This window comes from Callithrix jacchus, chromosome 13, assembly GCF_049354715.1.
Source record: "Callithrix jacchus isolate 240 chromosome 13, calJac240_pri, whole genome shotgun sequence".
Lineage (NCBI taxonomy): Eukaryota > Metazoa > Chordata > Mammalia > Primates > Cebidae > Callithrix > Callithrix jacchus.
Genome location: NC_133514.1, coordinates 77,746,686 through 77,761,020, shown reverse-complemented (window position 1 = coordinate 77,761,020; position 14,335 = coordinate 77,746,686). Strand labels below are relative to the sequence as shown.

Below are 14,335 nucleotides of genomic sequence, written 5' to 3'. Positions count from 1 at the left end.
CAAGAAAAGAGAAACCATTCTAATTATTTACAATAATGGACTTTAATACAAGGAAATGGTTATAAAGATGAAAGAATTGAAAAGCTAAATTGGGAATAGGGAATCAAATTGAAGATTAGCAGGCTCAGGAAGCCAAAGGCACTATCACTCATGATTCTCAAGGGACAAAAGGGAAGAAGTGGAGTTCATGGGGTTCAGGGTTCAAGGTAACGGGAAGAAGCTGGAGCTAAGGAGTGGGAAGGTAAGGGAGGCTCTGGCTGGAAAATATAGCCCATAGGGTCAGTCCCCGTGGAAAAAACAGAGGTGGGCCAGGGCAAGGAATGGCCCTGAAGGTAACAACAGGTACAGATGGGCATAAGTGGAAAATAAAAGGATAAGAAAATAAGTTTTTCATTTTCATTTTTTTCTTCTAGAGTAACTGTTACACTAGGTAAATTGATTTACTGGTATTTTTGATGGGCACCAAGTTTAGATTCTGGGAACTGCATTCAACACACATCTTGTAAATAAATAAAATTACCATTTGAGTTCTACATCCAATCTCAATAAACCAAATTTATACACCGGTAAGTTTATGAAAGCATTATTAATCATTATTTTGAAGTTAATAAAAAGTATTAAGGAAGCATCCCTGCCTTTCAGATTAGATTTAGACTGTGGCCAATGCTCTGTCCACTGCATTATTTTATTGGAATTGGAAATAGGTATATGCTGGTTTTCTGAAGATCACCTTTCTTCAAATCAGATAATAAAGCCACACTTTGAAAACTAAACTTAGGAGGAGGTAGAAAGCCACACAATACCCTCAGTACGACCACCACTCTCTTTCTCCATTCCCCTCTATTCTGCTAAAAATGGCAATGGCATATATCAGACTAATATTATTAAAGCACCAATCTGTAGGCTCTTGTCTTTTCTAGCACAGAAGGGTGACGACATATGATGATGTAAAATATATTTATTCATCCATTTTATGGCCAGACAAAACAAAGCTTAATGTGAGTGTCATATTTGTTTAATTGTACATAGAAATTTAATAATTTGGTGCACCTGTCCTTAACCATGCCCTACTTTTAATTCTAAGCAAAATCCCCCAATAAGCAGCATCTGAAATGGTATCCATATCTCACACACAGATTTGTTAGTGACTAAACCATGATATCACCATCAAATTTTCATTCAGTTTATGCCATCAAAAACTTTGTCTCATTCTGGTTTATTACTCTGATATTAAATATATTTTACATTTTACAAATTATATAACCTTTAGAATAGAATGAAGTAGTATGGCATTTGCTTAATAAAAACCAGGAAGAGATGGTCAAGACAATCTCTGTTATATAGTTCATAGTTCACGTGGTTTCTGATAATAATAATAATAACAATAAATAAACAAAAGATACAGAGAGTAAGTCTTTCTTTGTCTGGAACTGCACTAAAGGTATCAAACGGTAAAGCATTAATAATATTTATTTAGCCATCTTGCTCTGCTGATGAGGTAGAGCAAGATGGCTAAATAAATATTATCAAATTTTAATTTGATAATATTTAAATCCATTTTCTTTTCATGTAAAGGAGAGGAGTACTTTAAAGAGAAACAGTTCAATATTCATCTTAAGTTCTTTGTCTTAAACACACTCACCTAAAATTCAGTGAAGGGACAGCATGAACTTTCCAAAACCATCTATATTCTTTGAAATGGCAGTTGATTACGGCACTTAAAGACTTCCCAAGCACTTCATCCAGGGATTGGTAAATCCTATTTATCTGCAATGAGAAAGTAGACTTTTATTTAGCTGAGCAATTCACACTTCAATATTTATTACACAAACAGGAGGCCAGAATGGGCAGATCTAGAACATATGCTATTTTATAAATCCCCTTATCCTCTGTTAATAATGTATGCAATTTAGAACCTTGCTTTTCATTTAGTATAAGAAATATTTATAATAATAGACATTTATGGTAGAAGTCATTTTACAGATGAGGACAATGACTCCCAGAATGATGAAGTGATCACCCAAGATTTAAAAGCTGCTTAATAATAGAGAGTGGCCTGGAAGCTTGGGTTCCTGATAGAGCTCTACGGTTTTAGTTGATTAAAAAAACCAGAAATAGAAAAACACGGAACTTTGTTTTCCAAATAGTTTTATGGAATATTATATTGCCATAATTTTTACTAAAGCCAAGGAAAGTACTGCTAAGATCAGAGTCCTCAGACCCACATTTCCTCTAATGGTTTGAGCCTGAGTAGTCATAAGCAGATATCCTATAAGAGTGGACTACGAGAAAGTGGACTACAAAGGCAACCTAATGTTCCTTAATAATCCATATGATTATGTTGCACAGGAACAACATATACATTATAAATATTTCACAAGATTGTTAAAGTTTCTTAACTAAGCTTAATAATTTTATAAGCTTTTCCCTTCTGAGAAAGAGACAAATCCTAGGCTGCCCACCCCAATGCCTGAGATTCCCGACCCTATCCTGGGAGTGACCCAGGCACAACACTCATCATCTGCCCTCGATCAGCCATCCTCAGTGTTCTCTTCCTCCTCACCCTTTCCTCTTTGCTTCTCCCTGTGAACACACTGGCAGGGTGTTACTATCCCAGGTGCCAGATGGCTTGAGGCAGAAATATTTGAAGCTTAGGAAGTATCATGACAAGAATGAGGAAAAGTGTGGGGAGAAGGGACACAGTAAAGTAAAAGGGACAGGCATCTGGAGGCAGTGTGGGTAGAAAGTGAAGGTATGAAAGGAACCCAGCTCTGCACATTTGCTGGGTGATGGGTACCCTCTTCTTCTGACTCCCACCTAGTGCTTTCCTCTCCCAATCTGGGTTATCTAAAATGACCACAATAATTATTTTAGCTGTCATGACTGGCTTCAGGCTTCCTAAGATTTGAAGTACATAAAGAAAATTCTATAAGAAAATCTTCCCCTTCCTTTTATCCAAGTCCTCAGACATGTTCATTATTACATGAGGCCTCTTTATGATATCGTTTTGCTGTGTCCCCACCCAAATCTCATCTTGAATTGTAGTTCCCATAATTCCCACATATCATGGGAGAGGCTGAGTAGGAGATAACTGACTCCTGGGGGCTGTTACCTCCATGCTGTTCTTGTGATAGTATAGGAGTTTTTTCCCGTTTGCTCTGCACTTCTCTCTCCTGCCATGTGAAGTATGTGTTTGCTTCCACTTCCACCATGACTGTAAGTTTCCTGAGGCCTCCCCAGTCATGTGGAATGGAGTCAATTATACCTCTTTCTTTTATAAATTACCCAGTCTTGGGGAGTTCTTTTCTACTAGTGTGAGAATGGCCTAATACAATTTAATAGGCTATAAAGAGATTTTCACTACACAATTAACCACTGTTCTGTGACATTCATATCCAACAGTCTTTCCCTGTGCTATGATTTTAGGCACATACATGTGTTTGACATTCTTTGAATTAAATGCTTTATTACAACAGTAGTACTTTCAGATATGTCTTGTTTCTTAAAGCACATGCTATTATTTTTTTAAAAAAATTAGAGTTGGAGTAGATTAGACCTATGTATCTGAGAATAATTACATATTAAAATATTATTTCTCCTCATAAACACAGCTCTCTAAGCCACAGCACCCGGAAATAAATGAAAATCTTATACAATCTTATGTGTTATACTTTCACCTAAGGCTGTATCTATGTATATAATAAAGTGAGCACACATAGATAAACTTATATCCAGCTCTATCTGGCAATGTAGAATCACTCAAGAAATCACTTGGTATTGTCCTAGGGACCTCTTGGAAATTTCCTGCTGGTTGTTGCTTGTGCTGTATTTGACAATTTTGGGAAGGATGATTTGCATATTTCATTTTTTTTTTGTCCAAATCCAATGGGTTACTCCAGACTGCAGAAGATTTGGAGGGAGCCTAAACAACGCTCAGATAGAGACACTATGTTAAAGTACCCCACAGGTGGTCCAGGTTGACATCTTGACCAGGATCTATGATTAATAAAAGTTACACCTTGGGCGGCATCCTGATCACAAGCCAGCTTTAGATTCTTCTGTTCCTCCTCCACAAAGAAGCAGCTCCATTTCACCCCATATATCACAGATAGTGATTAAAAGAAGTTAGTTATCTAATCTGGAGGCAGATCCATCCCTTGGCTTCTATCCTGCATGGCAACTCCAGAGTATACAGAGCTAAATACCCTCAATTCTTTCTACTCTTTCTTTCACCTGAGGGTGGCAGCCTCCCAAGCCCTAGTGAATTAAAGGCATCAATCCTATTCTACTCCTGCAGCCTACTGGTCGTGTGCAAAGCAAAATTCTCACATGAATATTGGGTGGAATAAAAATGATACCTTTTTCCTCTTTCCCCCTCCCTCCCTCCCTCCCTCCCTCCCTCCCTCCCTCCCTCCCTCCCTCCCTCCCTCCCTCCCTCTCTCTCTCTCTCTCTCTCTCTCTCTCTCTCTGTGAGACAAGGTCTTGCTCTCTCATTCATACTGGGTACAGTGGCATGATCATGGCTCACTGCAGCTTCAAACTCCCCAAACTCAAGCAATCTTCCTGAGTAGCCAGAACTACACGTGCTCACCATCACACTAGGCTAATTTTTGTAATTTTTGTAGAGATGAGGTTTTGCTATGTTGTCCAGGCTGGTCTTGAACATCTGAGCTCAAACAATCCACCTGCCTCAGCCTCCCAAAGGCTGGGATTATAGGCATGAACCACTGTGCCTGGCCCTTTCTCTCTTAAATTCTTACTTAAATTACAGGTCAGCGAACTTAAATTCTAGGTTGGCTAACTTGTGAGTAGAAATGAAAATTTAGTGTCAGTTTATAAAATAAAAATACAGTATCCTTTACTAAGCTCCCAGAAAAGCTTTCAGCCAGGGTCTGGATTGGAGTTAGACTATAAAAGAAAGAAATATGTCATGTATTTTGGGTGCTGCGTTTTAGGCACATAGTTTGGATGGAAGTTGCAGTAGGCACATTTTTGCTTAACAAGAGAGTCCCCTCAAGTAGAGGGACACAAAAACAGAATGGGCCACCTAAAGAGGTAGTGATCTTCATACTAATGATATTGATTTAAATAGAAGTTCAATAATCATTTGTAGTGGTGGGATTTGGTAAAGCATACATGTTTATTACACATTTATTACAACATATACACAAGTTGGGTATGTGGTCCCCTCAACCCAGATTCTGTGGGACCTAGACAAATATTAGACTGGAGAAGAGTTAACATTCATGTTATTATTCCTATTTATGCTCAGACTGATGTTCCTACCACAAATAGCACTCTGGTTTGCTTTGATATAGTCCCCTGCACTGCCACTAACTGATACATTATTTATTCATCACCCCTTCACACCAGAATATAGCTCCATAAAGGCAGGAACTTGGTTCACTGTTCTGCACCTGATGCTTAGAATGGTGGCCAGCACATAGTATGCCTGCAGTAATAATTTACTGCATGAACAAACAAACGTATGAACAAATGTATATTTTTGGTTGTCACCAAATTTAATCTATCAAGTTTGGATTTTTTTTCTCACAAAGATTTGCAAGTCAGATTAAAGCTTCTAGATGATGATTTTATTTATATATACTTTAGAATAAACAAAATAGGGTTAGATACAAGATTAACTAGCAGGAATGAAGAAAAAGAAAAAAATCCTATTATACTGTCTTTCTTATTTTATGATTTGTCTTCTTTTTCTTATAAATATTTGGTTCAATTTCCTTTCACTTACCCCTGTAAATCTGCACAACATTAAAAAAAATGTAATCACAATCTGAAGAACTCATGGCTATTTTATTCACACTGAAAATATAAGGAATCCAAGCAGTAATTTTAGCTACTTTCATTGTTATTCAGGAATGGGTAGCCTACATATTAAAAGGAGGAAAAAAAAGGTGCCCTCCAGGACTTCTTTTGAGGGTATGACTTTTGTCCAGTGGTTCTCAATCAAGGTGATTTTGCTCCCAGTGGATATATGACAATGTCTGGAGACATTTTTGGTTGTGCAGGGTGGGTATGTGCAACTGGCACCTAGCAGGTACAGGTCGGGATGGTGCTGAACATCTGAAAATTCACAGGACTATGGCACCCCAACCCCCAACCAAATAATGAACCAGTCCAAAATGTTGATAGTACCCAGGCTGAGGAACCCTGGTAGGTGGTCTAAGATCCTTTGAGTCCTAATACTATTCTATAATTTTACCACAGGCCCCATCCAGACCTCTGAAGTTGAACAAAGCAAGTCTAACTTCCCTTCCGAAGCTTTCTCCGACTCGATATGCCATGTGAATTCCTTCTTGCACCTCCCAGCTGTGCTCTTAGACCTTCACTGAGACTGTATTCCAGTCCTCAGTGCTGCCATACCACTCTTGGAGGTCTTTCATTGCAGCACCTGCTATCATTTAAAATTACCGTGAATTTTCTTATCCCTTTATAAGAGTATGTGCAACTCTGGGCAGGGACTTATTGCTTGTTTCTTCATCATCTCTAGCACATAATCTTTAATGATGAATAGCAATCATCACTAAATGCTTGTTTGAATAAATGATTGATAGTGGAACAGTTAGCAAACATGAAGCTCATGTTTCCACAGCTGGTTCCTGTACAGAGTTGCATTATATACTTACTCAAATAATTTCACCAGATTATTCATTATCAGCCTAAGAACTTCAAAGTGGCTTAGAAAGCTGTAGTAAAATGGATTTGGAATCATGGCTCTTGGACTAAACCCAGAATCACCCTAGGCACAAGGATATTAAGTCAGAGTCAGGGAGAGGATTGCTGGGAAATGGGCCTTTTTGGACACTTAAAAGCTGGAAACAGAATTAGAGCTAGTGGACACTTAGGCATCCTCTCTATTTTAAGGACTTGCTCTTGTTGACACAGAGCTCAGTATGAGAGGCAGGAAGGTCTTACATGTCTTTATTTCCTATAAAGGGTATAGCCTATTTCTTCAAGCCCCTAGAACAAAGGGACTATGGCTGTGACAGTTTAGTTGTTCACATTCAGTGTGGTACCTTTGTGGAAGGGCAAGATCACACAGTCAGGTGGGCTTCTCCCACAAGGGATTCTGGGTGCCAAGGAAAGTGCCACTGAGACTGGCTGCATCTGCTCCTATGCTGGCCAGCAACCTCATTTCTGTGAAGTTTTAAAATCTTTGGCCACATAATCAGGGAAATTAATCTAATATCAGAAGGGGCTGTGCATGTATAATTTGTTTCATCAAATCACAGCCCAGTGATTGCAGGAAGATGTGTGTACTTCATAATTCTGGGTATCTACACAGGCCACCACTGTGCCTCACTTTTCAGTTGACTACTTTAATACTTGTCTCTGATAAAAATTAACCAGACAGCAAGAAGATACTTGAAAAGTATAAGATAGTAGTAGAGAATTTGGTTTATTCTTGATATTTCATCAATAGACATGGATAAAAAGTTGTAACTTATCAATTAGATTAAAGCAAGATAAAGCACAGAGAACAATATTTGGACAAAATAGCTGTCAAAAGGAAACAATATATACATTCAGCAGAGAATGTAGAATTTTTCATGCCACAAAGGCAAAGACCTGCTGACATTCAGGAACACTGAAGAAATAATATGATGGCCTGCCTGTCAATATCAGTTCACTTAGGTATCCAGTCAACTGTTTTAAAGGTGCTGAGAAAAATGAAGGTGGTTTATAAAGGATTTCTCAGCTGTTTCTTGCACAACATTTGTTGTCCTTCTGAAGGACTGCCTCTTTTTCTGTTGCATTATATTGCAAGGTTAAGACAGTTGCTTATCAAGATAATACTTGCATTTTTAAAAGGCAAGGTGGCTCATGCCTACAATCCTAGCACTTTCAGAGGCCGAGGCGGGCAGATCACTTGAGCCCAGGAGTTCGAGACCAGCTTGGGCAACACGACAAAATCCTAATGATTAAGTTTATGTTTAATGATTAAGTTTAATGATTTAATCACTAAACTTAAGTATCTCAGATATTTTGTTGAGACAAAAAAAAGAAGAAACAAACAAACAAACAAACAAACAAACAAACAAAGAAAGAGAAAGAAAGAAAGAAAATTAGCTGGGCCTGGTGGTGTATACCTGTGGTCCCAGCTGCTTGGAAGGCTAAGGTGGGAGGATCACCTCAGCCCAGGAGGTGGAGGTTACAGTGAGCCAAGACTGTGCCAATGCACTCCACTGTGGGTGACAAAGTGAGAGCTTGTCTCGAAAAAACAAAACAAAACAAACAAACAAATAAAACAAAAGAAATGTGAAAATAATTGGCCTATATGTTAATATTTACTAAAATTCAAGTTTTATTAAAAATAGATCAAGAGAAAACAAGAAACGTGGAGTTTTAAAGTGCATTTTTTACATCAAAGTAACTTTCTTTTTAGGAAATGTGAAAAATATGATAAATTGTGGAGAAAATTAGTATCACCCACATTCCACCCCATAGGAAATCACTATGAAGATTTTATACATTTAATTCCAGTTATACACACACACAGGCATATGTTTGTGCATATATACACATACCACACTATTTTTAAGGACGTACTTGAGGGACTGTAAACTATATATAATTTTGTGTTAGTATTTGAAACTTTTTATGTCCTATTAGCAATCTATACATATTTAGCATGAATACTTCCTCTGATTATGGCTATGAAATTATTTTTATTCAACTTGCTCATTAAAGGGTATGATATGTATGAAGATAGGAGATATCAGTAGTGACTGAATGCTCCTTTATTTTTTTCATGTACTATATACACACATTCACACAAAATACATATCAGCTGCATTTCAGGGTAAAGCAGTAGTTTCTATTTTATTTTTATATTAAGGCTTATTTTGTTGTAGAAATCTCTATTGTACAAAACTCAGGTATCCCAAAATATCAGTCACTTTCTTAGAATACACTTTTAAAGGGAGTGATTATCTCATTTTGTATCTTTTAAATAAATGTAATTGAGAAACCAGTGAGAGCCCCATTGTGTATTTACTTTCACAGATAATCAGTAAATGTAAGTATCTCAGCTTTTCTTAGATGAAAATCTCCTTTTATGAATATAAGTAGGGCAATATGCAACTGTAACCAAGTATAGATAAATGCCACCCCACAGTGATGATCTCATGAAACCTTTACATTCTCTATGTTGAAATTAATTCCAAGTAAGGCAGAAAGATTCACATATTTTTGCTGATCAGGACAAAAAAATGTTTACTGAAGTGCAGTCTTTTGTCTCCTGCTTCTCATTACACTCACTAAATTGGCCAAAAAATGAATTAAATTGAATTTTGCTGGTTAAGTAAAAATGTGTCAAGGTTTAGTCTAACTGGCTTTTAAAAAGCCAAATTTGTAATTGCCTACAAGCAGGTACACCAAAGAGTCTATTGAAATCTCTCTGATACTATGTGATCATGATTTTGCTCATAATTTCCATTTGTTAGAGAAGCCCACTGAACACTTCTAAGAGACTAATGATACAGTTTAAGTGTGTCTGGTATAAGTATGTCTGTTGATACTAGGATGTAAAGTTCAATTAGAAAAGAAGGAAGGAAGGAAAAAATAAAGGAAGAAAAGATAAAACTTTATAAAACTAGATATAGAACAAAAAAAGCAAAATAAAAAAGACTTTATAGGATCTCTATTAGTTACATTAGTAACATGAAGAACGATGTGAAGAGAGAGGAGATAAAACATTTGCATGCAGGTACACACTTCCCACAATAATCTGAATTAAATTTGTTCTAAGCATATGGAATTCTACATTTTTAAAATATCATTCTTCTCTAATATGCATTAAACCCCAATCATAAAGTCTGCTTTCATAAAAAACGTGTATGCAAATGTAGCAGTTAATTAGACACAATTTCACTGACAAACTCTTGGGCATGAAAATCAGATTCTTAATATTTTGTTGTTGTTGTCGTTTCCCTATGGAAAAAAACACTTGTATGCAAAATATGGGTGGTTGTTTTCTTAGACAAAGAGGTATTTTTTCTGGAAATCATAAAAAGACAGAAGCATCTAATTCTGGGAAAGAATGTTCAGGTCTTGCCCTTTAGTGGATGGTATATCTCGACCTTAACTGGTGGCCTTGCCTATGTCATGCCTTAGGAGCCACCTGAGGGTTACTGAGAGCCTGACTTAGTATTTTCATTTAACTCTGAGGGGATGAGTATCTTTTTTTATTTTTATTTTTTTTAAAAAAGAAGATAAAAGATAAATTATTTAATTTGGTTTAATAAATTGCCATGCTACTTTGGGGCTAAAAAATGTGATCCCATATCCTACATCAGAGGTTTTAAAACTTTTTGTTCTGAAGACCCCAAGAGTTTTTGTTTATGTTTGTTATACCTATCAATGTTTACCCTATTAGAAATGAAAACTTATAAACTTTAAAAATATTTATAAATTCACTGCCGATAAAACCCAAAGCTACTTGGCAAGCTAAAGGAAAGCTATTAAAGCTATTAATAGGTGTACTTGGCCTTGTATCTCTGTGATAGAGCAAGTTTGTCTCCCAGATACCTTCCACCTGTTTGTTTAGGCCACTTCCTCACATCCTATTCTCACCCCATAACCACACTATCAGTTTGGAAGGCTGGTGTAGCAGAAACAAGACATATGGGCATTGCATAACCCAGCATTCAGGTTGCAGTTCCTTTTGCCCCACTTGTATACTAATCTGAGTGCATTAACCTACCCCATCTTTCCCCTCTTGATTCTCATTATATGTTTAAAATTGATTTAATAAACCATGTCATTGGAGCATCTTAAAATAATTGATGTATAAATTCATTTACATGACAACGATAAACCCATTATATGTGACATAAATCATATAGATTCTGAATAAAACAGAAATCTTTTCTGAAACAAAATTTTGGCAATAAATTAAGCATGGTTTTACATTTTTTTGGAAATCTCCTAATGTCTGGCTTAATGGAAGATAGCCAGATTTATGTATCTGCTTCTGCATTTAATCTGTTGCAATGTTTTGGTTGGCAAATATGAAGAAACTCCAATCTCACAAAGATATGTAGTTTGAAATGGTAGAGCCTTTTCATAGCCTTTCAGATTATTATGGACCGTTTTCTTTGATAAAACAGTAAAATTTAACAAGTGATTATTCCTAAAAATGGAATGTGGAATCTGAAACATATCAATGAACTTCATAGAATCTATTACCATCAAATTCACTATCTGTCTCATAGTTAATATAGGTTTTTTAAAAAAACTATATATAATTTTATAACAAAATGAACTGGTTATTTGGAAAATGTTGGCTCACCCAGTAAGGCAGACCTTTCAACTGCTGATATTTTATTTTCGATAACAAAAAATTACTTTTGCTAATATCACCACAAATCTCATCAGAAAGGTATTGAGAAGCTGTCAAACTTATAGAGGCAGATGCAGGCTTTTCAAAATTCTAATTTCTACTTGAAAGTTTGAATTTCGTCTTTGTCAGAAATTTCTATCAGTTGCTTTCTCTGAAGTGACAAGCTCACTTCATTCATTTTCAGAAAAATATTTGCCAAATACCCCTCCTGAAATAATCATAGCTTGTCTGCCCATTGTTTGTTCAAATAAAAATGTTCTATGAAAGAACTGACTAGTTCCACTTGTACCTTGAACAATACTTGAGATAACTATTGCACCTCAAAATATTTCAGAAGTGCTTTATGTGTACTTCCATTTCCTTGCACTATTAAAAGGATGTGGGCTGGCACAGTGGCTCATGCCTGTAATTCCAACATTTTGGGAGGCCAAGGCAGGAGGATCGCTTGAGCCTGGGAGTTCAAGACCAGCCTGGGCATAGCAAGACATACCAAGACCTTGTCTTTACAAAAAAAAGAAAACAGCCAGATGTGGTGGCATGCACCTGTATGTAGTCCCAGCTACTCAGGAAGCTAAGGCAGGAGGATTGCTTGAGCCCCGGGGGTCAAGGCTGCAGTAAGCCATGATTGTGCGAATGAACTCCAGCTTGGGTGACAGACTGACACCCTGTTTCAAAAAATTAAAAAATAAAAAATAAAAATAAATAGATAAAATGATGTCATCTACGGTCCCAAGACTTAATAACATGCTGTTGCTTACTTTGTTTTTCACCGGAAGTGAATGGGAGTGAAAAAATATAATACCAGTAGAGCCTGGTACCACGGGCTTCAACCTCTAGTAATGAGGCTCCAGCAGTTTTACTTACTGTTACTTTTGCACCATCGTAATGGTGCAAAATGCCCACATAGTGAATAAGGCAAACAACATGGTAGAATTGTTATTAAAATAGTTTTTACCTCAAGAATCCCATGAAAGTGTCTTCATTTTGAGAACCACTGTCCTAAATGGAAGGGGATATATTAAAGTGGTTGAGACAAAACTCTGAGGTTGAACAGAGCCTTGACTCAAGGACCTTAATATAACTCTCCTAACAAACACAGCCACCTTAATAAATCTTACCTCTTTGCTGATTCATTGTCTATGTATATGGGGCAAGTTACTTAACCACTCCAAGACCCATTTTTCACACCTCTAAAGGAGTTGCTCCTAAGGATTAGGAAGAACTAATGATGGAGTCGTTCCTGGGGGTTAAAGGAGATCACTTAGCACAGTGCCTGACAACTTTCAACTCAACAGATGTTAACTATCATTACTAATATTTATATTATCATTTCTTTTTCAGATCAAGAGGCAATGCTATGAGTAAATCATAATATCAACTGTGTGTTGGAATTTATCCTACCTAAACCCAAATTTTAGTCCTATGATTCTTCTGTGAGTACAAGCTACATGCAGATATGTTTTTCCTGCTGTATTGAGATTTTTGTCCCTCACATGTCAATTTTGCAAATCTTTGGGTAGTCAGTCATGAGAGACATTTCTCAGTCATTGGTTAGTGGGGATAACTGAGAAGTGGTATTCGACTGGGTCCCAGGATCGCCCAGTCCCTAATCTTCTTCCTGTCATAACATGTTTGGGAAGCAGGTATTTCATAATGGCTATGCTACAACCAGAAAGCTGGATCACAAGGAGTCACTGGGACCCCTTTTGCCTTGGGCCTACAACAAACACTCAAGACATGTCTTTCTTGGAACATTTTCTCATGCCCTAATTTCAGCCCTCCAGATTTTTACCACTTTATGTGGAAAACTGAATTCAAGAAGATAGTCTTGAAAGTAAAGGATGGGGTGTATGGGTATGGTATGTGCGCTCTCACAAGCAAGCACTTGGCAATAAGCAAGCACTTGGCAGAGACTGAGTGAATGCTATACAACTCTAAGCTCATAGGGACATCTAGCTGACATAAATGATGAAAATAGGTAATTGTAAGTCAAGGAGACCAGTCACATTGTGCCTGCATATTTTACCCTAATGAACATTTTCTACTATCTCCAAGAAATACGTTCTCTTTCATTTTCCTTGAAATTACAAAAGGCTTGCTTGCTATGTTATTCTTTTTACTATCTTTGACCTGAGTACAAAAAGAAAAAAAATCCGGTTCTTAACAGCAACAACAAAATGATGCAAGCTTGATAACAAGTAACATCTTCCGTTTAATCTCAGTGTTAGAAAAATAGGGAGTGATAGTGACAGAGTTGAAGAGTGTGCCCTGTTTATAGAGAGAAGCCCCCTCTGACTGCCACACAGAGGCGTGGATACAGTGTGGCCACATCTTCCTATTTTCAAGGTCAGGGTGGAAATCCTGATATTTATATGAAATTTTCCAATTTATGAATGTTGTCCCAAACTGGGTAGCCCACACAACACATGTTGGCAGGGTTTCCAAGCTGTCACATTTTTTATTTCTCCAAATATATAACTTAATTTCCCTCCATGATCTCACTCACCATTATCGTCTGCACTTAACGTCTGCCATCTCTCCCATTTGGGGGCAAAGAGAGGGGAGCAGTGGATGGAGAGGTGCCTTTATCTCCCTCTAGTGGTAAAAACATGCCAAAACAACTAGCTGAATGCTCATTCATCCTGTTTATTGAAAACTTATCTATGTGAAACTCATCCTGCATCTCATCAAAATTAACAAAACAGACTCTGGCTATTATATGTGAGATGTGAACCATAAAGAAATTTTACTAGTAGTGAAGATTAGACTCGGGGGGTAAAAAAAAAGGCCAGAAGAGGGAGCAGGGAAATCAGCCCAAGTAGGGATTTAGAAGACTCAAGAGTGCCAGAGCGAGTCACCAGAGAAGAATCTAAAAACTTGTAACAGAAAGCAGAAAAACATCAGTAAATACTTCAGGTGGAAGGCTTACACTAAGTTTTATGTGTAAAGTTGAGTATAGTGTGAATGATA

The 14,335-nt window shown here is 37.1% G+C and overlaps 1 protein-coding gene across 35 annotated transcripts in view; it reads right to left on the bottom strand.

Annotated features, from left to right (window-relative positions):
- The window catches only part of DTNA (dystrobrevin alpha), a 384,739-nt gene that overhangs the window by 201,622 nt on the left and 168,782 nt on the right, over positions 1-14,335 (bottom strand). For all 35 annotated transcript variants that reach the window (XR_013525843.1, XM_035270852.3, XM_078347963.1 and 32 more), the window contains exon 2: positions 1,643-1,767. The gene's annotated coding sequence lies outside the window, so the exon portion shown is untranslated. The remainder of the gene's footprint in view (positions 1-1,642; positions 1,768-14,335) is intronic.